Genomic DNA, 24,924 nt, shown 5'->3' with positions numbered 1-24,924 from the left:
TTTGCCTGTTACTCAGGTGTTTCTTGACTTCCTACTTTTGTATTCCAGTCCCCTATAGTGAAAAGGACATCTTTTTGGGGTGCTAGTTCTAAAAGGTCTTTTAGGTCTTCATAGAACTGATCAACTTCAGCTTCTTCAGCGTTACTGCTACTGCTGCTAAGTCACTTCAGTCGTGTCCGATCTGTGCGATCCCATAGATGGCAGCCCACCAGGTCTGCCGTCCCTGGGATTCTCCAGGCAAGAACACTGGAGTGGGTTGCCATTTCCTTCTCCAGTGCATGAAAGTGAAAAGTAAAAATGAAGTCGCTCAGTCATGTCTGACTCTTCGCGACCCCATGGACTGAAGCCTACCAGGCTCCTCTGTCCATGGGATTTTCCAGTCAAGAGTACTGGAGTGGGTTGCCATTGCCTTCTCCTTCCGCGTTACTGGTCGGGGCATAGACTTGGATTACAGCAATGTTGAATGGTTTGCCTTGGAAACGAACAGAGATCATTCTGTCATTTTGAGATTGCATCCAAGTACTGCGTTTCAGACTCTTTTTTTTTTTTTAATTTTATTTTATTTTTAAACTTTACATAATTGTATTAGTTTTGCCAAATATCAAAATGAATCCGCCACAGGTATACATGTGATGACCATGATGGCTACTTCATTTGTTCTAAGGGATTCCTGCCCAAGTAGTAGATATAATGGTAATCTGAGTTAAATTCACCCATTCCAGTCCATTTTAGTTCGCTGATTCCTAGAATGTCGACGTTCACTCTTGCCATCTCCTGTTGACAACTTCCAAGTTGCCTTAATTCATGGACCTAACATTCCAGGTTCCTATCCAATATTGCTCTTTACAACTTCGAACCTTGCTTCTATCACCAGTCCCATCCACAACTGGGTGTTGTTTTGGCTCCATCCCTTCATTCTTTCTGGAGCTATTTCTCCACTGATCTCCAGTAGCATATTGGGCACCTACCGACCTGGGGAGTTTCATCTTTCATTGTCCTATCTTTTTGCCTTTTCATACTGTTCATGTGGTTCTCAAGGCATGAATACTGAAGTGATTTGCCATTCCCTTCTCCAATGGACCACATTCTGTCAGACCTCTCTACCATGACCTGTCCATCTTCGGTGGCCCCATGTGGCATGGTTTAGTTCCACTGAGTTAGACATGGCTGTGGTCCATGTGATCAGATTGGCTAGTTGTCTGTGATTGTGGTTTCAGTCTGTCTGCCCACCGCAGAAATTCAAAGGATCATCAGGGACTACTACAAGCAACTGTATGCCAATAAAATGGAAGAAATAGACCTATTCTTAGAAAGGTACAATTTTCCAAGACTGAACCAGGTAGAAATAGAAAATATAAAGGGACCAACAGAAGCCCTGAAATTGAACTGTGATGTAAGAACTCCTGACAAACAAACGTGCAGGACCTGATACCTTCACAGGTGATTTCTATCAAATATTTAGAGAAAAGCTAATGCCTATTCTTGTGAAACCGTTCCATAAAATTACATAGGAAAAAATACTCCCAAACTCATTCTATGAGGCCATCATCACCCTGATTCTAAAAACAAAGATAACACACACACAAACAAAATTACAATCCAATGTCACTGATGAACATAGATGTAAAAATTCTCAACGAATACTAGTATTCTAAATCTAATATTGCATTAAATAGATCATATATTATGATCAAATGAAATTTAGCCCAGGGATTCAAAAATTTTTCAGTATCATCAAAAATCCATGAACAATAAATGCTGGAGAGGGTGTGTAAAGAGGGGAACCCTCCTACACTGTTGGTGGGAATTTAAATTGGTTCAGCCACTGTGGTGAATGGTATGGAGGTTCCTTCAAATAAAAATAGAGCTACCATGTGTGTGTGTGTGTGTGTGTGTGTGTGTGTGTGTGTGCATGCACGCACGTGTGCTAAGTTGCTTCAGTCATGTCCAACTTTTTGAGATCCTGTGGACTATACCCTGCCAGGATCCTCTGCCCACGGGATTCTCCAGACAAGAATACTGGAGTGGATCAGCATTGCCTACTCCAGGGGATCTTCCCAACCCAGGGATCAAACTTGCATTACCTGCATTAACACTGACCTACATCGAAAAAGCAAGGGAGTTCCAGAAAAACATCTATTTCTGCTTTATTGACTATGCCAAAGCCTTTGACTGTGTGGATCACAACAAACTGTGGAAAATTCTGAAAGAGATGGGAATACCAGACCACCTGACCTGCCTCTTGAGAAACCTATATTCAGGTCAGGAAGCAACAGTTAGAACTGGACATGGAACAACAAACTGTTTCCAAATAGGAAAAGGAGTATGTCAAGGGTGTATACTATCACCCTGCTTATTTAACTTATATGCAGAGTACATCACGAGAAATGCTGGGCTGGAAGAAGCACAAGCTGGAATCAAGATTGCTGGGAGAAATATCAATAACCTCAGATAGGCAGATGACACCACCCTTATGGCAGAAAGTGAAGAGGAACTAAAAAGCCTCTTGATGAAAGTGAAAGAGGAGAGTGAAAAAGTTGGCTTAAAACTCAACATTCAGAAAACGAAGATCATGGCATCTGGTCCCATCACTTCATGGAAATAGATGAGGAAACAGTGGAAACAGTGTCAGACTTTCTTTTTTGGGGCTCAGAAATCACTGCAGATGGTGATTGCAGTCATGAAATTAAAAAACGCTTACTCCTTGGAAGAAAAGTTATGACCAACCTAGCTAGCATGTACAAAAGCAGAGACATTACTTTGCCAACAAAGGTCCTTCTAGTCAAGACTATGGCTATGGTTTTTCCAGTGGTCATGTATGGATGTGAGAGTTAGACTGTGAAGAAAGCTGAGCACCGAAGAATTGATGCTTTTGAACTGTGGTGTTGGAGAAGACTCTTGAGAGTCCCTTGGACTGCAAGGAGATCCAACCAGTCCATTCTGAAGGAGATCAGCCCTGGGATTTCTTTGGAAGGAATGATGCTAAAGCTGAAACTCCAGTACTTTGGCCACTTCACGTGAAGAGTTGACTCATTGGAAAAGACTCTGATGCTGGGAAGGATTGGGGGCAGGAGGAGAAGGGGACGACAGAGGATGAGATGACTGGATGGCATCACTGACTCAATGGACATGAGTTTGAGTGAACTCCGGGAGTTGGTGATGGACAGGGAGGCCTGGCGTGCTGCGATTCATGGGGTCTCAAATAGTTGGACACTACTGAGCGACTGAACTGAACCAGTTGTTCAGTCACTCAGTTGTGTCTGATTCTGTGACCCCATGGACTGCAGCACATCAGGCTTCCCTGTCCTTCACCGTCTCCTGGAGCTTGTTCAAATCTGTGTCCACTGAGTCGATGATGCCATCCAACCATCTTATCCTCTGTTGTCCCCTTCTCCTCCTGCCTTCCATCTTTTCCAACATCAGGATCTTTTCTAATGAAGGAACCCCTATATCCCTAGTATGTGGTCAAAGAGCATAAACTTACAGTTATAAATACTAGGGACATACTTATAACTGAAAGCTTAAACCTTTTGACTACCTTCCTCCAATCCACCCCCCTCACCACCCCGCCACACACTCTGCCTCTAGGTCTGATGTCTTTTTCTATGACGTTCTTTGTTTTAGATTTTTCATATAAGTGAAGTCATATAGTCTTTGTCTTTCTGTCTCTGACTTATTTCACTCAACATAAGACCATCAAGATCCTTCCATATTGTTGCAAATGGTAGAATTTCCTGTTTTTTTTTATGACTGAATAATATTCCACCATATATACCACAATATCTTTATCCATTTATCCATCAATGGTTGGTTTCCATGTCTTGGCTACTATAAACAACACTGATTTTTTTTTTCTTTACTGATTCTTAATGATAGAGAACTTCCACTTTCATTTGTGGGCTAACCAATGATTCACAGGAAGTTTCAATGATAATTATATTTTTAATTGTTACAAATTAATACAAATCTCATTAGAGACCCAGTGTTTGATTGTGTCTATTTTCTTTGTGTGTGCCAATCTTTTCTTATGAACTCTAGAATAGAGCAAATGTTATTAGTTCATTCTATCTGATAGAAATTAATAATTATTCTCCAAGATTAATTGATCAAGTCATACCAAATTTGCATTATGAAAATATGACTTATGAGGGAAAGGCGTGTATTTGAAAGTGTGCAACAAGTACTAAACATTGAGAACCTCCCATCCAGAAAGTAACTATTGGGATCTTCCTAACCCAGGTGTTGAACCTTCCCAACCCAGGAGTTGAAATATTGTTTGAGCAGTCACTCATACAAGTTTTGAAATTCATTTTTAGTATGAGTTTGTTATAACATGTTAAGCCACTGAGAATCATTTATTCTGGAACTTGCTTTTTACTCTAAGTATCTTTGTATACTGCTGGTTTCAAAGGAGCTTTTTCCTTAACACTTCTAATTTCCTACACTGGGTATAATTCAGGAAACTATTTGTTGCCTAATATGCTGTCTTCTAAAACAATTCTCAATCTGCCAGATTCTCCTGGTGAGTGAGATAGGGAGGCATTTTGATTTCTAATCTGTTGGATACAGTTTATATACAGCACCTTCATTTTCTAGATGTGCCTACAGTGGCCTGAGAGAACCCAACTTACAGCTCCCTGGGAATAATTCATCGATTCATCCAACTAGAGAATTGGTTGATGAAGTATTTACTTTCAGTATAACTAAAGTTTTCTTTTTTCCTTCTGAGGAACTCAGACTTTGTAGGTTTGCTTGCTTGTCCTGCATAGGTTTTGATTTTTATATGTCCTAAACTCTCATATCAACAATTGTTTGTATAGATCCCCTGTGAAAAGATTAATGTTTTAAATGGGTTTGTGACATTTATTTATTTATTCATTCATTAACTGAAGTTAATTCAAAACAAATATAACTATGACAAAGGGAATCTGTGCTTAGTAAAGTCAGAGAAAAGTGAAAGAAAATTTTATACTCAAAGGTACAGAAAAGCAGACGTCATTTTTGGTATCCCTCACACAACCCCTTGAGTGCCTATCATATAATACAATTTCAGTATATTGTAAAAATACATTGAATTAGCTCTGTTTTCATTCTTTTCAGACTATGTATGCTATTCATTGTAACAGGAAACTGAATGAAGTAAAATTTATTGACAACAGTGTCACTTGTATTTTTAAAGATATTTATATGAAATAAAAAACACAATGATTATAAATAACACTTTACTGTATTCTTGAAACACAAGAGAAAAATTAATCAAGCAAAAAAATTGAAATTAATGGTGGATTAATTTTAGGCCCCTCCCTTCCTCCCCCTCTCTCTCACTCTCCCTGCTTCCCTCTCTCTCTCTCCCTTCCTTCCTTCTTTCTTTTATCTTTGTTTCTCTTTCTTATATCTGAGAACCACATTGTTAATTTCTATACCTATACATGCTGCTCTTCTCTATTCAGAAACAAAGCTAAGATTTCAGTTGTAGAGAAAAAATATTAACAGATGTCAGAAGAGTGAAATGCATTAGAAACCACATGTCTTTAAAATGTTTTAGACTAAAATAACATAGATCACGATCAGTCCTTGCTCTCTTACTTTGGGTTATAGGTGAGAATACCTTCAAAATTTTCTGACAGTAAGTCCCTAGAGAAAGATATAACCACACTCATTGCCAATCACTGTGAAAAGACCTCTGAGAATTATATCATACACTGAAAAATCACCCACCCTTTCTGAGTTCATTAGTAGTGATAATTTCATTGGCCAATTCATTCATTCATTTAAAATTTTTTAAATGACAGTAAAGTTGTACATGAAACAGTCTTTAATTTCTTGGAGTTACTGGAGGAATCATAAAATGAATATATAAATAAATAATGTCATCTTATAATATATGCTGTGAAAAACATAAAGCAGATTATGGACACAGACTAAGGAGATTGACAGGTTGCTGATATAGCCACTATGATTATGGAAGGCCTCTGTCAATTGGTAACTGTGATGACTTTTTGATGTGTCAACCTTTGTAAGCTATAGTCCCCAGTTAGCTATTCAATCAAACAATAATCTAGATGATCCTATGAAGAAATCATGTAGATGTAATTATAATTTCTCATTGGTTATCTTTTAGTAAGACTGACTATGTTGAATGGGCTGACTTAATCAATTGGAAGGTTTAAAATCAGAGTTGAGGCTTTCCTGTGAGACAGGAGCAATTCTGTCTGTGAACAACAGTTTCATGCTTGTGGAGATAGTCTCTCTCTCTCTCTCTCTCTCTCTCTCTCTCTCTCTATATATATATATATATATATATATATATATATAATCAGAGAGTTATATATATATATAAAACTCTCTGATTGAACTCTAAACAGTATCTTAACATTTAAGTGGAGTGCTCAGTGACCTGGAGAAATGAGTTATTTTAAGGGCTTCAGACAGAGTATTTTAGGTGGAGGGATAAGACAAGGATCAGATCTTATAGGGCTTTGCAGAACATAGAAGGGGGTTAGGATTTTATTTGATTGTAAGAGGAAGTCATTGGAGGGATTTGAGCAGTGAACTGACATGCTCAAATGTATATTTTAAAAGCTAACTTCTGCTGCTATATGAAAAAATAACCTGAGGGGTCATGATCAGTATGAAGAAGATCTGGGATGAAGTTACCACAGTGGGGTCTCTACTGTAGGTACTGGTGTCTGGGAAGTGCCAAAAAAATTGGATGGTTTGGGGATATATTTTGGTGGTAGTGCTCACAGGGATGATATTTGAGTTGGATTCATTGAACAAGATAAAGCAAGGAATCAAGGATTAAAAGGCATTCTGCCTGAGATCATGGATAGAGATATTATTTGCTGAGAACATCAAGATGGAGGAGGCACAAACAGGTGAAAGGTATTAGAATCCAGGGAAGAAACGAAGGAGTTCATCTCCAGTGATAGGAGGAAAGCCAGATTCTGTGCTTCCAGTGCAGGTAGATTTGTAAGTATGGCTTTGGCAAAGTTTATAGTTTTGCTTCCCATTTCTTCTATGTTTATGAAACAGGAAAGGAAAAACCACCTCCAGGGGCACTAATATCCATGATGTGGGAAAAAGTGCCAGAAAGTACCTGATACACTTTAGAGTGTGTCAAGGGAAGCAATTTGCTCAGGGGCCTTGATTTCTTAACCAGATTGTGGAAACAATGTTCATGCAACAAAGGCAATCTGGGAGTAGTTATACAGAGAGCTGATGAAGATACGTCTCTTAATATTTTCAGTGGACAGCATGATAGCTGGTACTATCCCGGGAAATACTTGTGAAATGTAGGGGACTTCCCCCTCAGCACCGTGGAAGCATTCTGTCAGCAATTTCCTTGTATCCATGTAATGTGACAGTCTTACACCACATGCATACCAGTCATGCTCTAACTTCATTCAGGCCCAGTGGATTCTCCTTAGAGCCAGAACACTCTTATTAACACAAATGTGCAAGCAAACATCTTCCCTTTTTCTTATCCCTCATTCAATCAACCAGTACTTAGCAAATGTTGAGACTTACTTCTGTTTAGAGACTGCAATATCCTGTCTTATCATTCAAATCGTTCTCATTTCCATCGGTATTATTAGAACTTTGTAAGAGCTTCCAAACTTATTTCTCTACATTTAACCTTTAATTGTGTGATCATTTTTTACTATCTATGGCCAGAAACATCATTCTAAAATGCAAAATTGATACTATCACTTCCATTTGCCCTCCTCCAGGGCATCTTCCCAACCCAGGGATCAAACCAGCATCTCTTCTGTCTTCTTTATCACTACCACCACCTGGGAAACCCCTAAAACCTTTAATAGCTCTCAGATACTTCCAGGATAAAGTCAATCAGTTCAGTCTCTTGCATAGTTTCTCTTTCTCTCTTTTTTTTTTATTTTCATTTTTTTTTTCTGTCAGATCCACAATTCTTTATTATATTGGTTGGAAAGGAAAACTGAGATTTTTTTGGTAGTAAAATATTTTAACACAAAATTTACTATTTTTAAAGGCATTTATCATAGCTTCTAATGCCCTCACAATCTAGCTTTGTTAATATCTCTTAATCTGCTCCTATACCTTTATACCAGGTATGACTTTCTGATCAATTAGCTCTACTAAACAATTGGTATTTCTTTTTTTGAAAAAAAAAAATTTCATTGAAGTGTAGTTGATTTACAATATTATGTTAATTTCTGGTGTATACCAAATTGATTCAGATGTATACATGTTTTATTTTTCATGTTATTTTCCTTTATGATTTATTACAGGATAGTTAATATAGTTCCCAATATTATGTGTTATAATTATTATTAAATTGTATATATAATATAATTTTATTAGTTCCATATATATTATATATTCCCTAATATGTGCTATAGAGTAGGACCTTGTTATTCTATTTTATGTATAGTAGTTTATATCTGCCACTTGGTATTTCTTCAATAAACTATGTTGTGCAAACCATTGCACAAGGTTTGCCCTAGGCATGGACATTGTAACCTGCTACTATTCATTCTGTAGATCTCAACCTAGATGTCACTTCCTCTGAGAATCCATCCCTGATAGTACTTTGGGTGACCTTTTCTGCTCCCAGGGTATTCTCTGCTTATTCTTATTACAGTACTTACAAATTGGGTTTGAATTGGCCCATTTTCATATCCATCTGCTCTACTAGACCAAATTCCTTGGCGAAATTATGTTTTGTTTTCTTCACTATTGACTTCTGAGGGACTAGCATAGTATCTAAAACATATAATGAGGTTCAGGGCAAAATAGCATCAGTGATTGGAAGAGCTTTAGCCAAAGAAAATAAAAGAACAGCTCTGATTATAAACAAGATTGTCCTCCCCACACCGTTTACATGACCATTTCTAGAAAATTGTACAAATAGATACAACTATGGTCCTTTCTCTTGGCATGAAAAAGAGCTCTTTTCAACAGATCTGGGGAGCAATTTGTATAACTAATGTTATACAAGGCCCACACATTTAGGGCCCAAAGAGTATTTGGTTTAAAGGTGATCCTATCTTATGGATAAGTTAGGTCTTCCAAACATTTTACTTGTTCCAGTTCCATCATGCCCTCTTCCAATACCATTGTTGGCATCTACGTATCAGACAACCGTGTGCTTAATTGCTTAGTCATGTCTGACTCTTTGCAAACCCATAGACTATAGCCCATCGGGCTCCTCTGTCCACGGGATTTTCCTGACAAGAATACTGGGGTAGGTTGCCATTTCCTCCTTCAGGGGATCTTCCCAACCCAGGGATCGAAACCATCTCTCTTGTGTCTCCTGCAGTGGCAGGAGGATTCTTTACAACTGTGCTACCTGGGAAACCCCATCAGACTGCTGGACGAATGCATATGTATATGATCCCTGCTTATGAGCATAGTTTTATTTCCTTGTCAGGGCTCCTTATGTATGCATGCATGCTAAGTCACTTCAGTCGAATCAGACTCTTTGCGACCCCATGGAGTGGATAGCCCACCAGGCTCCTCTGTCCATGAGATTCTCCAGGCAAGAATAATGGAGTGGGTTATCATTTCCTATTCCAGGATATCTTCCTGACCCAGAGATTGAACTCACGTCTCTTATGTCTTCTGCACTGTCAGGTGGATTCTTTACCACTAGAACCACCTAGGAAACTCCCAGGGCTCCCTATGCTCCTGGCTAATTAAGAGATAGAAGCTCAGCCCCTATTCTTGTACCACAAAACAGTCTATTATGTTTGAGGTGATTTTATTTGCTCATTATATATGGAAGACTTCTGGGGAAATTGGGATTGGCCCAGCCAGGATATCATTTTTATTAATTCAACAAATAGATTTTGAGCCCCTGTTATATGTCAGGCTCTGTGGATAGAGCACTAAATAAGAGAAGCCAGGTAAATGTTCTCCTGCCAGTTAGGAACTAGGAGAGGAGGTAGGCACTAAACAACTAAAAGTGTGATGTGCTCATTGAAAGAGTTTTAACAGCACCACAAAAGCATATGTGGGGACCCAGAGATGGCTTCTCTGAGGAAGTGATGGGCTATATCTGTGGCATGTGAAAGGACATGCACTAATTAAGAATTGAAGTTTATTCAGAAGGCCCTGATTTTCACAAGCTTTGTAGAGGAATCTTCACTCCTGCCACTGAGTCTGGCTATGGAGTTGTCTTCTCTTGCTGGTCCTGTAGTTGATGTTGGATCTTATTGTTGTCAGAGTGATGAGAGTTGCTACAATGCCACACTCTGAAAACTCCAAAACTGTGCTAGGTGTCCCAGAAAACTTGTTGAAAAGAAACTGCTATAGCAAAAATAGAGACACTGCAATCCTAAATGCACTATGTACTCTTAAGCCAAATTATCTGACCCCAACCACCTTAACTATTGTTACAAATACCACCTATGATATATCTGCTTGAGACAACAAAAAGATACTGCAACATTGAAGATAATTCATTTATCCTATGTTGTGCACAATCACAAAAAGCCAACCAAAACAATCACATGGATCACAGCCTTGTGTAACTCAATGAAGCTATGGGCTAAGTTCTGCAGGGCCTCCCAAGACATGGGTCATGGAGGCTTCTGACAAATGTGGTCCACTGAAGAAGGGAATGGCAAAGCACTTAAATATTCTAGCCTTGACCCGTGAACAATATGAAAAGGGAAAAAGATATGACACCACAAGATGGGCCCCCCAGGTTGTGGGAGTCCAATATGCTGCTGGGGAATTACAGAGAAATATTTTCAGGAAGAATGAAGAAACTGAGACAGAGTGGAAAAAATGCTCAATTATGGATGTATCTTGTGGTGAAAGTAAAGTCTGATGCTGTGAAGAACAATATCCCATAGGAATCTGGAATGTGAGGTCCCTGAATCAAGGTAAATTGGACATAGTCAAGCAGGAGATGGCAAGAGTGAACATCAACATTTTAGGAATCAGTGAACTAAGATGAATGGGAATGGACAAATTTAATTCAGATGACCATTATATCCACTCCTGTGAGCAGTTCCTTAGAAGAAATGGAGTAACCCTCATATTCATCAAGAGTCTGAAATGCAGTTCTTGGACTCATTTTCAAAGATAATAGAATGTTCTCAGTTTATTTCCAAGCCAAACCATTCAACATCACAGTAATCCAAGTCTATGCTCCAACCATTAATGCTGAAGAAACTGAATTTGAACAGTTCTATGAAGACCTACAAGACCTTCAGTTCAGTCACTCAGCCATGTCCAGCTGTTTGTGACCCCATGGCCTGCAGCCTGCCAGGCTACCCTGTCCATCACCAACTCCCGGAGCTTGCTCAAATTCATGTCCATCAAGTTGGTGATGCCACCCAACCATCTCATCCTCTGTCATCCCCTTCTCTTCCTACCTTCAATCTTTCCGAGCATTAGGGTGTTTTCTAAGGAGTCATTTCTTCACATCAGGTGGCAAAAATATTGGAGCTTCAGCTTCAGCATTAGTCCTTTCAATGAATATTCAGGACTGGTTTTCTTGAGGATTGACTGCTTTGATCACTTTGCAGTCCAAGGGACTTCCAAGAGTCTTCTCCAACACCACAATTCAAAAGCATCGATTCTTTGACGCTCAGCTTTCTTTATTGTCCAACTCTTATACCCATACATGACCACTGGAAAAACCATAGCTTTGACTGTACGGACCTTTGTTGATAAAGTAATGTCTCTGCTTTTTAATATGCTGTCTAGGTTTGTCATTGGAGAAGGCAGTGGAACCTCACTCCAGTACTCTTGCCTGGAAAATCCCATGGTTGCAGGAGCCTGGTAGGCTGCAGTTCATGGGGTCGCTAAGAGTCGGACACAACTGAGAGACTTCACTTTCACTTTTCACTTTCATGCATTGGAGAAGGAAATGGCAACCCACTCCAGTGTTCTTGCCTGGAAAATCCCAGGGATGGGGGAGCCTGTTGGGCTGCCATCTATGGGGTTGCACAGAGTTGGACACGACTGAAGCAACTTAGCAGCTAGGTTTGTCATAGCTTTTCTTCCAAGTTGCAAGTGTCTTTTACTTTCATGGCTGCAGTCACCATCTGCAGTGATTATGGAGCCTAAGAAAATGAAGTCTGTTACTCTTTCCATTGTTTTCCCATCTATTTGCTATGAAGTGATTGGACTGGATGCCATGATCTTTGTTTTTTTAATGTTGAGTTTTAAGCCAGCCTTTTCATCCTCCTCTTTCACTTTCATCAAGAGGCTCTTTAGTTCCTCTTCACTTTCTGCCATAAGGGTGGTGTATTCTGAATATCTGAGGTTATTGATATTTCTCCCGGCAATCTTGATTCCAGATTTTGCTTCATCCAGTCTGGCACTTTGCATGATATACTCTGTGTATAAGTTAAATAAGCAGAGTGACAATATACAGTCTTGACGTACTCCTTTCCCAATTTGGAACCAGTCTGTTGTTCCATGTCCAGTTCTAACTATTGCTTCCTGACCTGCATATAGATTTCTCAGGAAGCAGGTAAAATAGTCTGGTCTAAAACCAAAAAGATGTCCTTTTCATCACAGGGGAGGAATGCAAAAGTAGGAAGTCAAGAGATACCTGTAATAAGAGGCAAGTGTGGCCTCAGAGTACAAAATGAAGCAGGGCAAAGGCTAACAGAGTTTTGCCAAGAGAACACACTGGTCATAGAAAACACCCTCTTCCAACAACACAAGAGACAATTCTACACTTGGACATCACCTGATGGTTAATACCAAAATCAGATTGTTTATATTCTTTGCAGTTAAAGATGGAGAAACTCTATATAGTTAGCAGAAACAAGACCTGGGCTGACTGTGGCTCAGATCATGAACACCTTATTCCAAAATTCAGACTTAAATTGAAGAAATCAGGGAAAACCAGTATACCATTCAGGTATGACCTAAGTAAAATCCCTTAAGATTATACAATACAAGTGAAAAATAGATTCAAGAGATTCAATCTAGTAGACAAAATGCCTGAAGAACTATTATGGATGGAGGTTTATAACATTGTACAGGAGGCAGTGACCAAAACCATCCCAAAGAAAAAGAAATGCAAGAAGGTAAATTGGTTGTCTGACAAGACCTTATAAATAACTGAGAAAAGAAGAGAAGCAAAAGGCAAAAGAGAAAGGGAAAGATATACCCAACCAAAAACAGAGTTTCGGAGAATAGCAAGGAGAGAGATAGGAAATCCTTCTTAAGTGAACAATGTAAAGAAAAAAAAAGCAAACGATAGAGTGGGAAAGACTAGAGATCTCTTCAAGAAAATTAGAGATACCATTTCATGCAAAGATGGGAACAAAAAAGGACAAAAATGGCAAGGACATAACAGAAGCAGAAGAGATTTAAAGAGGTGCAAGAATACACAGAAGAACTATACAAAATATGCCTTAGTGACCTAGATAACCACGACAGTGTGGTCACTCACCTAGAGCCAAATGTCCTGGAGTATGAATTCAAGTGGGCCTTAGGAAGCATTACTAAGAAGAAAGTTAGTGGAGGTGATGGAATTCCAGCTGAGCTATTTCAAATCCTAAAAGATGATGATGTAAAGTGCTGCACTCCCTGCATGGCTAAGTCGTTTCAGTCATGTCTGATTCTTTTGGACCCCATGCACCTTAGCCTGCCAGGCTCCTCTGTCCATGATATTCCCCAGGCAAAAATACTGGAGTGAGTTGTCATTTCCTACTCCAGAGGATCTTCTGACCCAGAGATCAAACCCATGTCTCCTACATTGGCAGGAAGGTTCTTTAACACTAGCGCCACCTGGGAAATTGCACTCAACAGGTCACCAAATTTGGAAAACTCAGTAATGGCCACAGGGCTGGAAAAGGTCACTTTTCATTCCATTCCCAAAGAAAACCAATGTCTAAGAATGTTCAAAGTACCGTACCATTGTACTCATTTCACATTCTAGCAAGGTTATGATTAAAATTCTTCAAGCTAGGCTTCAGCAGTATGTGAACTGAGAACTTCCAGAAGTTTAAGCTGGATTCAGAAAAGGCAGAGGAACCAGGGATCAAATTGCCAACATCCACTGGGTCATAGATAAAGCAAGGGGAATTCCAGAAAAAAACATCTACTTCTGCTTGTTGACTGTGCAAAAGCCTTTGAATGTGTGAATTACAACAAATTGTGGAAAATTCTTAAAGGGATGAGAATACCAGGCCACCTTACCTGCCTCCTGAGAAGCCTGTATGCAGGTCAAGAAGCAGCAGTTAGAACAAAACATGGAACAATAAACTGTTTCCAAATAGGGAAAGGAGTACGTCAAGGCTGAATACTGTCACCCTGCTTATCTAACTTATATGCAGAGTACATCATGTGAAATGCCGGGCTGGATGAATCCCAAGCTGGAATCAAGATGGCTGGGAGAAATATCAATCACCTCAGATATGCAGATGGTAGTACCACTCTAATGACAGAAAGTGAAGGATAGCTAAAGAGCCTCTTGATGAAGTTGAAAAAGGAGAGTTCAAAAGCTGACTTAAAGCTCAACATTCAATGTACGAAGATCTTGGCATTCTATTTCATCACTTCATGGCAAATAGAAGGGGAGAAAGTGAAAACATGGATGGATTTTATTTTCTTGGGCTCCAAAATAGCCAAAGATGGTGACTGTAGGCATGAAATTAAACTACCCTTGTCCTTAGAAGAAAAGCTATGATGAAACTAGACAGTGTATTAAAAACCAGAGACCTCACTTTGCTGACAAAGGTCCATTTAGTCAAAGCTGTGGTTTTTACAGTAGTTATGTATGGATGTAAGAATTGGACTATAAAGAAGACTGAGCACTGAAGAATTAATGCTTTTGAACTGTGGTTCTGGAGAAGACTTTTGAGAGTCCCTTGGACAGTAAGGAGATCAAGCCAGTCAATCCTAAGGGAAATTAACTTGGAATATTTATTGGAAGGACTGATACTGAAACTCCAATAGTTTGGCCACATGATGCAAAGAGCCAACTCATTGGAAAAGACCCTCATCCTGGGAATGACTGAGGGCAGGAGGAGATGGGGTCAACAGGAGATGAAATGATTGGATGGCATCACCAGCTCAATGTACATGAGTTTGAGCAAACCCTGGGATATAGTGAAGGACACAGAAACCTGGCATACTGTAGACCATGAGGTTGCAAGGAGTTGGACGTGACTTAGCAACTGATTATCAATATGCTGTGCCAATTTGTTCTACTTCCTTTGCATCCTAGAGGAAGTTTAATGTGAACTGCTAAGTTCTTTTCCTTTTTAATTGAAGACTTCCATGAGACAAGCTGTAGGCACATGAGAATGAGAGCTCGTGCGTAGAACAAGTCTGCACGGTAAATGCCATATTGTACTCAGCATGGCTCTTCCTTCAACCACAGAGCAGTGTCATTGGACCAAGATTTTTAGACTGACTTGCTTCACTTAAGATTTATTACATTAGGCCCAAATAATATAATATTCCTGTGAGTTGCATAGGAAATACTTGATGCTGTAATTGCCTTGTACAAAGGAACATAATAAAAGCCAAGTCAATAAAGGACACCTTGTTATTTAGTAGAATTGTGTTACATGGACATCTTCATTTAAATTTATATGATATACACCATATAAAGCATGAAGATTTTTAAAGTAAGCAAGCAACAAAGGTCATACATTCAGTAGCATCTTTAGAAAACTTTTTTTTGTGTGTGTGTGGTAAATACACCTATATTTCCACCTCATAGATTCAGCCTATGAAGTAAATTATTTATGAATTATTTTAAAGAGATTTTAATACATTAATCACCTAAGTATGTCTGACATCAGTATATAATTATTATTTAGAAACATTCAGATCTGATTGGTTCATTGAAAATTTTGTCACAGAAATCTGAAATGACAGATTCATTACCTGAATGTATTCCCCCCTAAATTTTTGCATATATTAGTGTCATTATGTCACTTCTTCTCTGGAATGGTAAAACATATAGTTATTATTTTTGCTCTTCTTAAACATTATCTTCTATATAACATGCTTCACAAATACTTCTTTACTACCACTCCTGAGATGGAACATGTTTTCTGGGAAAGAGTCAAGATTTTCTTTTCTTTGCTGAACTTCTCCTATAAAAGAAAATCATATATCAAGGATGAAAGAGATTACAGTATTCTTGATTTGAACCTATACTTTGAAGAAGCCCAGGTCACTGTCAGATGGACTATACCTACAATATCTTTATTAAACTAAAACAGTGGGTAAGGTGGAAGGTTGCTAAGGGTATTGACTTTCTCACAAACTTAAGAGTCTCCCAGATTGCCATGCTGGAACTCTGTATTTACTCAGTGTGCTCCTACTGCACTCTTGCATTGCCCATTTTAAAGGTCCTTTTTGGACTGAATAGCATTGGATGAGATCCAGAAGACCAGACAAGAAATGTTTATGGATATGCCCCACTTGAACTCTTACCTCAGATGCCATCAGATTTAAGTTCTAATTACTTTTTCTTTGATAAACTTTATATACTAAGTATTTGGAATCATTTCTCCAGTTGCTGTGTTTTGGACTTGTTTGCAATTATTTCACAATATAATCAATTCCAGACTTGTCAACACTTGATTTGTAAACCCTTGTTCTTGATATTTTAAATGAAACAGTCAGTAAAAATAAAAACCTGCATTTTGCTGTCATCTGAGTTTTTGTGCTAGATAATATATTCAGTGTTATTAGGAAAAATTATGTTTCATGAACTGACAGTGAATTAAAAGGAAGGTATTGATTTTATCTTTTCAAAATGCTTAAAAATGAAAGGATGGGGAAGCAAATGGCAAAAACAGTTAATTTTATCAAAAAGAAATTGGTTGTCTATCTTAATCAGAGCTCTTGTGATTGAGCCATTCAAATTTTCTTGAAGAAAAAGGAAAAAAAAAATTCAGGAGAATTAAAAAGGGGAAGGACTTCAGAATAAGCTTTCTGAGATATTTCATGGAATCTGAAGAAAGACATGTATCCAGATCTCAAGAACTGAATCTGGTTATTACTGATTATATTTTTACTAAATGTAATTATTAATTACAATTACAATGATTAATATTTTAGGATTTTACTTTCTCCCACTGTTGTGGGTCTTGAAGTTGCTGTCTCTGCTCTTTATTACCTTTTGATTTATTATCTCCTTTTTTTTTTTTTTTCCTAAAACCAGTTTTCTCTCCATTTCCAAGAAGACTTACAGAGGCTATTGACTTTGAAAACAACCTACTGATCCTTAAGGGAAAAAAGCATGGTGAATATGTCTGAACTGAGTGCCCATCTCTGGCCCAATCAGCAACGACCAGAGGTAGGTTTCACATAATGCAAACATGACAGAAGGTTGTCTAATACTAAAGTTTTCAGAAAAATAAAATAGACGATAGGTTGAAAAAACATCACAAGATCTCTATTAATATATCAATTGTCATAATAAAGTAACAACTACCTGTATTAATGACCCTTTGCTAATGATAGTTCTGTTTGAGCCCTCTGTCAAGAAAATGATTTGATCACAGTGAGGGATGACCTCATAAGGAAGGAAAGCATCGTATATCTTGACTATATGACTAAATTATGATCGAGTAACTCCTGTTTGTTTTTTATGATAAAATTGGAAGATTCTTTAGTGGCCATTGTATTAGTCAGACTTGTAAAGAAAACCAATAAGGGGATGGAGAAAGGGAGAAAGAGAAAGAGAAGGGATTGATTTGAAAAAATTGGCTCATGCCATTGTTAGGCTGGTAAGTGACAACTGACAATTCCTAAGGGCAAACTGGTTGGCTGGTGATTCAGGCAATATCTGATGTTACAGTCTGAAGTCCAAAGGCTGGGAACTTAGGAAGAATTTTTATTTTGGCATTTGGAGGCAAGATTCCTTCTTCTTCAGGTTTTTCTCTTAGCATTTCGTTTAGTGGATGAGGGTCAGCTACATGATGGAGGGTAATCGGCTTTACTTAAAGTCAACTGATTATAAATGTTATTTACATCTTATAAAGTACCTTTACAGAAAAATCTAGGTTAGTGTTTCGACCAAACAACTGGTCACCATGATCTCACCAAGTGGACACATAAAATTAACCATCACAGCCATGAAGCTTCCTTGTTTTTCTGTATTAATGCTAAGCATCAAGTTCTGTATTATGCTAAGCATCTAAGTTATCTCAAGAGAGTCTTTCTGTTGTTTCTTTACCTTCTTGTGATGATATTTCCTAATCTTGGATCGTTGAGTCTGTTTTCATACTTTCTTTAGGAATCACAAACCTGACAAAAATTTCAAATGCTGTCTGCATCATTTGCAAACTATTCTCATACTCTTGCAACAAGTAAAATTTGCCTCATTATACTGTATGTGACAGTGGTAAAGAAAGGAAAGATGACTTTGGATTTCAATAAATTAAATACTTCTTCCTTTTATTACTACAACTAGCCAAGCCAAAGATTGGGGGAAAACATCTCAAACTGCAGGGTATATTGAAACTAAATTCTCACATAAGAGTGAAAGATCACAGGAAACTATTAGAAAAAATATTACAACTACGGTGGAGAAACTAAGGACATCAACAAGCTAGAAAAACAGGATAGAATAACAGAAATAAAGAAAATATAGAAAAATTAGCATGAGCAGAGAGTTATAGATTCATGTTGTTGAAGTCCATTAAAGAAATTCAGAGGTTATGCAAGAACTAGATTGTATAAACTGATGGTTCAAGTATGTGTGTGCATGCTAAGTAGCTTCAGTCGTGTCTGACTCTTCTGCGACCCTATAGACTGCATCCAGGCTCCTCTGTCCATGGGGATTCTCCAGGCAAGAATACCGGAGTGGGTTGCTGTGCCCTCTTCCAGGGGTTCTTCCCGACGCAGGGATTGAACTTTAGTCTCCTATGTCTCCTGCATTGGCAAGCAGATTCTTTACCACTAGCATCATCTAGGAAGTCCAGATTCAAGTACAATCTCTATTTAATTGTTAAACAATGAAAATCATTTAATCTTAATTTCAGTCATTCTCTTAAAATTATTTCTATTGAGCAATATTTAGAGTTGTACTAAAGATAAAGATGAGATTTTGAGTCCTGAATTTGAATTTATCATAAATCAAGTGCATGAAATCAGAATTTCTTCAAATATATGAAATGTTTTTAGCTATAAAATAGAGTTCTTTTAGATTCATTAAAGGGTATGAGTAGGATATTATAAAGTTCTCAAGCCTAGTTTCCTTCAGATCTTTTAAAAGGACATGCTTCTATTTGTTGTCACTATTATAAATGTATGCTATCAGTTAACACACACTCAATTTAACTGAACTGTGTAACCCATAATGAGGACACCTGTACTCATGCAACATGCTAGAAAGTCCTAGAGCTGGGATGTTGAAAGACTCAATTCATTTATCACAACATCCAAAGAATTTATTTTTTTCAAAAAGTTGGTTCTTTCTGCATTATATTTATATTAAATCTCTCATAACTCTGTCTCATGGTTCTATCTCTATGTTCTAACATAAGACCCAAAAAAGGAATTGTTTAAAGGCCATACCTTTTAAAATGCCCCTATATGTAGACTAGGGGAGATAAAGCTCTATGAGCAAATAACCATGTTGCACATTTAATAAACTGTGAATATAGAATGCACATGACTAGAGTTTCCTGTACTAATCAGATAAAATCATAAAATGTTAATGAAACATTTAATGGTCTACATGATCATTATTCTACAGCATAGTAATTGGGTATAAAATTGTAAGCAACTGACATGAAAGTCAATAATCAAAACGGCTTTTTGTGAGTTTGAGTTCACACACTGTAACTCCTTTTTCATAATGACATGATGAGAAGCTGCTCAGGCGGTGCTGAGAGTTCCGATGGTTCATGTGATAAGAACAATTCATAGTTCATATCAGTTGTAGAAAAGAAAAGATTCATCTGCAATTCTCACACAAAATAAACCATTATAGTCTGTAGTTTCCTCTATGTTTGTTTCCCCATTTACCTTCTTCCTCAAATTATTAAACCAACGTTTTTGCAACTCCCCAAAAGGTTTTATGTTTTGAGGGAAGAACAAAGGGTTGACTTGTACCACAGGACCAGAGTGAAGCTGAGCCAAAGTCTGAAGAGTGGGGTGATTAAATTGCATGGGTAGAGGATGAAATTTTAGGCTAAGAACCAAGGATGGGACTTAAAAAGGAGAAAGGCTTGGCCTAGGAAAATGCTCTAGGGATGGATTTGAGTAGCATAGGATCTGGAGGAAGAATGTGCAATTCAGTTCAGTTCAATTAGTCGCGACCCTATGAACCGCAGCACACCAGGCCTCCCTATCCATCACCAACTCCCAGGTCTACCCAAACCCATGTCTATTGAGTTGGTGATGCCATCCAATCATCTCATCCTCTGTCTTCCCCTTCTCCTCCTGCCCTCAATCTTTCCCAGCATTAGGGTCTTTTCAAATGAGTCAGCTCTTCTCATGAGGTGGCCAAAGTATTGGAGTTTCAGCTTCAACATCAGTCCTTCCAGTGAACACCCAGGACTGATCTGCAGTAGGAAGCACAATATGCTCAGGTAGCTTACAGATTCGGAGGCAGTTAGATTTAAAATGCTCTGACACTAATATGTTTGATTTTGAAGAAAATAATCTTGGAAAACAGTGTCAGAGAATGGGATGCATGTTGGGGAACACTGATGGCCTTTATCGATATCCCAGAGATACAAAGCAAGCAGAAGTAGATACCTATATTGCTGCTGCTGCTAAGTCGCTTCAGTCGTGTCCGACTCTGTGCGACCCCAGAGACGGCAGCCCACCCGGCTCTCCCATCCCTGGGATTCTCCAGGCAAGAATACTGGAGTGGGTTGCCATTTCCTTCTCCAATGCGTGAAAGTGAAAAGTGAAAGTGAAGTTGCTCAGTTGTGTCCGACTCCTAGTGATCACGTGGACTGCAGCCCACCATGCTCTTCCATCCATGGGACCTTCCCGGCAAGAGTACTGGAGTGGGTTGCCATTAGGAGAGGGTAAATAAGAAGGATTCTGTGATGAAAGAAAAATAAGAAAGCAATTTGCAGAGATCGGAGAAGAAAGGGACAATAAACTGGGGAATACTTGTCTCTTAATACCTGTGTATGTAAAGTCGCTCAGTCGTGTCCAACTCTGCCATCCCATGGACTGTAGCCTACCAGGCTTCTCCCTCCATGGGATTCTCCAGGCAAGAGTACTAGAGTGGGTTGCCATTGCCTTCTCCAGGGGATCTTCCCAACCCAGGGATCAAACCAGGGTCTCCCGCATTCCAGGCAGGCGCTTTAACCTCTGAGCCACCAGGGAAGCTGGTGGGGCCCCAAAAAACTGTCAAATAGTTTCTGTGTTTTCTAGGCATACTGTTAAGCACTATTCAGAAGGAATAAAATTTTGTTTAACATTATCTTGCATTTTTTAACATGTACTTTGTACAACATGGCTTAAATCAGCAGGTTTATAGGGCTGATTGAGAGCCTTGAGATTTATTTTTTTCCTGAAATATAGACCTGAGAAAAGGGGGAAAATGGACAAAGTCCAGAGGACACTGGTTAGGAGTCAATGGCTGAGGGTTGGAAGATACTGGGAGTAACAGGCCACAGTGAAAGTGAAAGTCAGTCAGTCGTGTCTGACTCTTTGTGACCCCATGGACTATACAGTCCATGGAATTCTCCAGGCCAGAATACTGGAGTGGGTAGCCTTTCCCTTCTCCAGAGGATCTTCCCAACCCAGGGATCGAATCCAGGTCTCCCACATTGCAGGAATATTCTTTACCAGCTAAGCCAACAGGGAAGTCCAAGAATACTGGAGTAGATAGCCTATCCCTTCTCCAGGGGATCTTCCTGATCCAGGGCCATAGCTGAGCAAAAAAGAAACTGCCCAACTTTTCCAGTGAATGTGAATGAAACCAGATTGACATAGTGGTAAGAAAATTTGGCACAGGTAAATCTGCCTTTCAATGTGCACATTAAATATTAATACTGAGGATTCTTGCCTATTGAGAAAACATTCATCTTTTAAATCTGAGTTGCAAACTGCTGTATTATGCTTGATATTTAAAAATTAAATTTTTATTTTATTTTGGCATATAGTTGATGTACAATGTTATGTTAGTTTCAGGTGTACAACAAAGTGATTCAGTTATACATGTACATATATTATTATTTTTCAGATTCTTTACCATATAAGTTATTACAGACTATTGAGTAGATTTCTCTGTGCTGTTGTACAGTAGGTCCTTGTTTATTATATATTTTATATATAGTAGTGTATATATGTTAGTCCCAAACTTAATTTATCCATGCCCCGCCACCTTTCCCCTTTGGTAACCATAAGTTTGTTTTCTATGTCTGTGAGTCTGTTTCTGTTTCATAAATGAGTTTGTTTGTATCATTTATTAAATTTCACATATAAACAATATCATATCATATTTATCTTTCTCCTTCTGACTGACTTAGTATGATCATCTCTAAGTCCATACATGTTGCTTAAATAATGTTTGTGAAATGGATGGTCACTATTGCTTTAATTTCACATCTGTCTTTGTAATGAGATTGAGCATATCTTATACTTTTGAGTTTGCTGTTTCGAGTCTATTAATATCCCTTTAGGCTTCTTTTCTTTTTCACCCACCTGGGTTCTTTACACATTCTAAGGTTAATCACTAGCCTTTGTTTTAACTATAACAATCTCCTCCCAATCTGTCAACCATCTGGGGTCTTTGTGCATGTGTGCGTGTGTGTGTTAAGTCACTTCTGTCTTGTCTGACTCTGTGACCCTGTGGACCATAGCCCTCCAGGCTCCTCTGTCCATGGGATTTTCCAGGTGAGAATAGTGGAGTGGGTTTCCATGTCCTCCTCCAGGGCATCTTCCCAACCCAGGGATAGAACCCACATCTCTTATGTCTCCTGCATTGGCAGATGGGTTCTTTACCACTAGCACCATCTAGGAAGCCTGGACTTTGCACATATTATCCTCTAATGCCTTTCCTTTCTCCTTTTTAACTGCTTCAGATTCTCACCCTTTATTAGAGCCTAACTCAGTTATGCTCTTCGTAATCAAACATGTTTTTACTACTCAAATATCATGAATTTCTCTATCATTTATTATCTCTCTACCATGCATCCATTCTGTTCCTTGAGGTATTAGGAATGTTTTTATAACATGAATTCAGAATTACAGATAGTATTGAATATGATGCTAGCTGTGCCTAACACACAGCTGTCTTATTTATTGATTAAACGTGCTTGCCAAGATCTTTAAAAAGTGGTTGCCATCATGCACTATGCATTATGTGTTACATAACTCATTTGTCAGCACATTTTATCTGGTTATAAAGTCTCAACAAGGCTTTATTATAGTTTCACAATCAATGTCATAAAAAAACCTAATAGAAAAGACTAAAAAATGTTCTTATTAGTAGAGTTTACATACTTGAACTAAATGCATTGGAATGCTCTACTCCCGTTACAACAAAATTATTGATTTACCTTGAACTTTTTATCTTGCTTGCTAACTAGATGTTTAGCTTAAATTATCCATAAATATTGCTGTTCATTTTATAGAGAATTCATAGCACACACGTTTAAGTCATTCCTTCAGTACATACATCCCATGGCATATGATGCCATTCCAGCTGGTTTCTATGGAGTTCTTTCCCATGGCTACTCTTGTGCTGGTCATCACTGTGGTAGAAGTGCCAACCAAATGATTATTATTTTTATAATTTGGGCATGGAAGACATTTTAATGCTGTCTTAATTGAAGTAAAGGCTGCATACAAAGAATGAAAACATAGAAATGGAACCAGTTTTATGCTCTCCTCCCCCAACCTTCATTCTTCAACCTTGAACTCTGGACACAGAAAGAATTGGTTAAGGGATTGATAATGGATGCCATAGATGTGATATAGATAGTATTTTTGAAACAAAGGTTTGACCATGGCCAAGTTACTTGATTCAATTGTATGTGTAGGTTTCTCAATTTAAACAGGGATTTGTAAAAAGTAAGCTTACCTTAAAAGATTATCTGGATGAGTAAGTCCCCTAGAGAATGTCCCTCTTGGCCCTTGGCCAAAAGAATAAGTAAGACCAGCTTCAGACCAGGACTTATCCATTCTTTCTTCTTTCTCCTTAAGACCAACACAAAGACTGTTTGGAGCAGAGGGACATTTAATCATTATTCATCTTCCTGAGGCTTTGCGTTATTTGCTCTGCTGAAGCTGACAAAGTTTAGTATTACTTGGGAAATAAGAAACCTTAATGGCTATATCACAAGGGCTTCTTTAGCATTTGTTTAAATTTAACAAAACTTTGAGCCAAATAATATTCAAAGTCTACATGTAAATATATCCAATATTATTTATTTTCCAAAGCACCCACATTCATGTATTTTGCAGTAATCTTTCCATTCTTGGGTTAACATCTGCTTTCATTCCAATCTTCCAGAATGGGAAATTGACAAACAGTACTTCCTCAATTTCCTAGACAACATTGTTAAGATAGCACTTTTTAAATGAACATATGCATACAATATTTTTCAAATGTCAAATCAAAAAGCTGTTTTTCTAAATATTAAATGACAAATGTATAGTCTATGCAAGGATAAGGCATTTAAGCTTTCTTAACTTTATTCTCAACCCTCTAATTAATCTTGCTTTTTAAATATTTCTTTTGCAGAGAACTCATAATTTCAAACATATATATAGTTAACAATTTTAATATATCTTTATTTATTTGTATAGCTTCAACTTGAATATATATATATATATATATATATAAAGCCTGTCATAGTTTCAAGTGATTCATTTAAAACTGAGCTGTGGGGCATATGTAACCATCAAATTTTATCTATGAAGAACTATCAGAGACATTTATGTTTCTAAGTATCATGGATCTCTCTCTCTGCAGGTCACCATCAAATTCTCTAGACATCCCTCAAAATACACAAATGGACTGGATGT

General features: G+C 38.1%; 1 long non-coding RNA gene across 1 annotated transcript in view; it reads left to right on the top strand.

The window, feature by feature from the left end:
- The window catches only part of LOC123334506, a 92,944-nt gene that overhangs the window by 47,800 nt on the left and 20,220 nt on the right, over positions 1 to 24,924 (top strand). The window contains exon 2 of the long non-coding RNA XR_006552503.2: positions 17,141 to 17,275. This is a non-coding gene — a long non-coding RNA (uncharacterized LOC123334506). The remainder of the gene's footprint in view (positions 1 to 17,140; positions 17,276 to 24,924) is intronic.

This window comes from Bubalus bubalis, chromosome 7 (genome assembly GCF_019923935.1).
Source record: "Bubalus bubalis isolate 160015118507 breed Murrah chromosome 7, NDDB_SH_1, whole genome shotgun sequence".
Lineage (NCBI taxonomy): Eukaryota > Metazoa > Chordata > Mammalia > Artiodactyla > Bovidae > Bubalus > Bubalus bubalis.
Note: the sequence above shows the minus strand (reverse complement) of the source record. Positions and strands in the feature narration are given on the sequence as shown.